A 4,435-nucleotide genomic window follows, 5' to 3' on the forward strand; every position below is an offset into this window, starting at 1 on the left:
GAGCAGGTATTCTGTGTTACCTTAGGAAAATAGATGAGGCACTTGTGAGGGGATTAAGGGAAATGTCCCAAGAGACAAGCTAACCTTACCTCAACAGGCTGAGATTCTTGGGTTTAAGGAGGTTTCAAATAAAACCATTCTTTTCTCTCTCGGTCTCCAGCAGAAATAGCCTGTCAGTGCAGTGACAAGTGAGAAACAAAATTCAGTGATGAACACACACTCTGATTTATTATCAAACAGCACAGATGGTGCAGGCACAGTGTCAAGAGAAGAAATAGGGATGTATGGGAAAGAAGTGGATTGCTGGTAGTGTCACTGCCATACAGAAATCAACTTCTTCAGCTAGCCCATGAAGATCCCTTTGTGGGTTACTTAGGCATAACCAAGACTAAGCTTGTATTGGCCAGGTAGCAGATGCCAAGTGGCAGGCTTCTGCTAGTCATGCCATGCCTGCCAAATGATGGGGAAGCACAGGGTCAAGGGAAAGGCACCACTGCACCCCATACCTGTCGTTGTGGCACTTTTCTCACAAGGAGCTATAGATCTTGTGGAATCACTGCCAAGGGCAACAAAGGAGGGAATAAATACATTTTGACTCTCATGGATTATGCCACAAGACGGCAATCCTAAACAGGACAACTCAGAATCCTACCCAAGTCTAATCAATGGGCCTACTTGCAATAAAGTGTTCTTAGGATAGCACTGCTAAGATCAGATCTATATATGCAACAGAAGGAGATAGAGAAGTCCTTAGAACTGATTAGGTCTTTAAAATTCTGCAGATGCAGGATCACATTTTTCAAATTCTTTAGATTAAAAAAAAAATACCCAGGCAAGTGGTAAACTAGCACACCAAGGGGAGGACTACACTGAATTACTTTCAGATGTGCTAGCTTACTAGACGCAGGGTGTTTTCCACTGGGAGCAGTATTTAGAATTGCAACCCCTCCACTTGGACTCAAATGACACAGTCAACTCAGCCATCTCATGTTGCATGTCCAGATCAAGCCTATAGAAAGTTGCAACCCCTCCGCTCCGAATCAGAAACGAGTGCTAACGGTTCCAGAGCTCAGTCTGGACGTTTCTGCTCTTTCCCCCTCTCTACCTGGCCTCTAGGAGAGAAGGCAGCATGGTAAAGCCCACTCTCGTCAGATCCTGGAAGCTAAGTAGGGTCAGCCCTGGTTAGTATTTGGATAGGAGACCACCAAGGAATACCAGGGTCACTATGCAGAGGAAGGCACTGGCAAACCACCTGTTAGCTTCTTGCCTTGAAAACCCCATAAGGGGCTGCCATAAGCCAGCTGTGACTTGATGGCACTTTACACACCCCTGGCCTCTGCTCCTTTTATTAGGAGTTGTGTGTGTGTGTGTGTAAAGTGCCTTCAAGTCGCAGCCGACTTATGGCAACCCATTTTGGGGGTTTTCATGGCAAGAGACTAACAGAGGTGGTTTGCCAGTGCCTTCCTCTGCCCAGCAACCCTGGTCTTCCTTGGTGGTCTCCCATCCAAATACTAACCAGGGCCGACCCTGCTTAGCTTCTGAGATCTGACGAGATCAGTCTAGCCTGGGCCATCCAGGTCAGGGCATTAGGAGTTATACCTGTTTATTAGCTAGCTTATACCTGTTTCCATAGCCGACCTCAATAGAACTTCCTCCCCTGCACAGGATTACAACCTTTGCCGTCAAATTGCACTTTTTAAATGTGCAAAGCCGCTTTGCATCTTTTGTTCCCTCTCGCGGAAGCTTCCCTCCCAAGCAATGCCGACGGCAGATAGGGTCGTTTGCCTACCTCCACGCCTAATTCCTAAAGTCCCCCATTAAAACCAGCAGCACCCCCTTTTTTTTTAATTAGTATTATTCCTCTGCCATCAACCGTGGTTTCGTGTTGTCTCTCCCTGCCTCCTCCGTTTGCTCTTCGCCCTCCCGCTTCGATGCGCCTGCAGTCAAGCCCGAGACTCCCGCCCGGCGGCTCAGCGGATTCGCATTTTCCGATCTTGCAAAGTCCACGTGGGCTCTCCGGGCACGACGCCTCTCTTCCCCTTCCGGTGCCGTTCGAGCTCCCGTCATGCATTTCACACCGGAAGCCGGCAGTGCGGGCTGCACGTGGCACGCTGGTGGTTTCCCCTCCCTATCTCCGCCTTCTCCTTGGAGGCGAGCGGCAGCCTGCAGCGGGACGGCCGGCTTCGTTTGCCTTCGGTGCTTTTAAAGGTAACAACCCGCAGCCAGTTTTAGTGCTAAACCTGCGTTGTAACGGGAGCCAGACTTCGGGGTACTTTCTCTCTCTCTCTTTTTAAATACTTTTTATTGCTTTTTCCATAAAAAATAACGCCTTTCTTATTTGGTATTCCATATGGCTTATCTTTCCATCTATTTATGAATAATAGTGCATAGCTTAATGCATACCTTCATAGTCAAATACATATAATAATTTGAACTCCCCCTCAACTTCCTCTAACCCATACTTTATATTACTTTATATTATTATTTGTCTATTCCTTTATATTTATATTACTATTTGTCTATTCCTTCTGAACTAGTATATATTTGGTTCTTGTAGGTTATCCGGGCTGTGTGACCGTGGTCTTGGTATTTTCTTTCCTGATGTTTCGCCAGCAGCTGTGGCAGGCATCTTCAGAGGAGTAACACTGAAGGACAGTAGTCAAAAAGGGCAAGAGTCCAGTAGCACCTTAAAGACTAACAAAAATATTTTCTGGTAGGGTATGAGCTTTCGTGAGCCACAGCTCACTTCTTCAGATACAGCTAGAATGTGAATCCATCGGTCTTTAAGTAGAGGAACAGTATGTAAATGTGAATAGCAGGCTTGATGGGATTAGGTGTGATATGCAGAAGAGTCTGTGATGTCCAGGGGAGAGATGGGTGTGGAGAAATCAGCATTGGTAATGGGCCATGAATGCAAGGTAAATGCATTCAGCCCAGGTAAATGCATTGCCTTTAGTTTGAATATCAGCTGTAATTCACAGTGTCTCTCAGTGTCAAGTGTGTAGGAAGAGTAATATTGAGTCAGAAGGGGGTTGGGTTTGAGCTGAGTCATTTTGAGCTGAGTCAATACTTTGCAGGACAATGACTCAGCTCAAACCCAACCCCCTTCTGACTCGATATTACTCTTCCTACACACTTGACACTGAGAGACCCTGTCCTTCAGTGTTACTCCTCTGAAGATGCCTGCCACAGCTGCTGGTGAAACGTCAGGAAAGAAAATACCAAGACCACGGTTACACAGCCCGGATAACCTACAAGAACCAATGAACTCTGACCGTGAAAGCCTTCGACAATATTTAGTATATATTTATTTATAATTGTCTATTTCTTTCTAGCGTCCATATATACTCCATAACTCAGGATCCCAATCTCTAATATATTCAATTAGCATTAAAGATATTTAAAAATACTATTAGGATACATAATTACTCCAAAAACAAGGATAGAACTATTTATTTACTGGGGTACTTTCTCGACCCTGAGAATGGGGAAAAGAATGGGGTCCGAGTGGTTGGAGCAAATGGTAGCACCCAGCCCTATTAGCCTTTTGATCAGTCACGTGCCATGGTGCAATTCAGCCAGTGGAGGTCTTCCCGTCGTTGCATCCGCAGGGCTGGGAAAATGGAATCAGAGTTGGAAGGGGCCACCAGGGTCATCTAGCCCAACCCCCAGCACAATGCAGGAAATTCACAGCTACCTCCTCCCCCACACACCTCCAGTGACCCCCTTCTCCATGCCTAGAAGATGGCCAAGATGCCCTCCCTCGCATGAACTGCCTAAGGTCATAGAATCAGCATTGCTGACAGATGGCCATCTAGCCTTTGCTTAAAAACCTCCAGGGAAGGAGCACTCCCCCCCCCCCCGAGGAAGCCTGTTCCTAATGTCTAGATGGAAACTCTTTTGATTTAATTTCCACCCACTGGTTCTGGTCTGACCTTCTGGGGCGACAGAAAACAACTCAGCGCCATCCTCTATATGACAGCCCATGTGTGCTGAATTTCTGCCTGCTGATTAAACATGTACGGGCTGTGCTGGAGGAAAGTTAGCAATCCTTATGATACAGAAGTTGAGAGAAGAAGGTAGCATAAGATTCTTGAAACATAACAATTGATTCTTCATACTATAAAGAAGTACCCTGGGAATAGAACATGCTCACTTAACTAGCATGAGGCACCCCAGTCTATAACATTCACATACATAAGTAGTTCAGATGTCAGGATGTATACTTCTGCTTTCTCCTTTACAAGCCAGATGTTGACAAGCATGAATGAAACATCTGTGAAAGTGAACCTAATACATGCGTGATTAGAGTCTTGCCTAATTTTGTTTCCTGGGTTTTGTCTTTGTGCAGATTGTGTCTTCTACGCACCTACCGAAGAGAGGGGAGTTCTATGACATGTGAGAGAGGAATCATAATTTTTCATCCACCCATCTA

Source organism: Euleptes europaea, chromosome 1 (assembly GCF_029931775.1).
Source record: "Euleptes europaea isolate rEulEur1 chromosome 1, rEulEur1.hap1, whole genome shotgun sequence".
In the NCBI taxonomy this organism is placed as follows: domain Eukaryota; kingdom Metazoa; phylum Chordata; class Lepidosauria; order Squamata; family Sphaerodactylidae; genus Euleptes; species Euleptes europaea.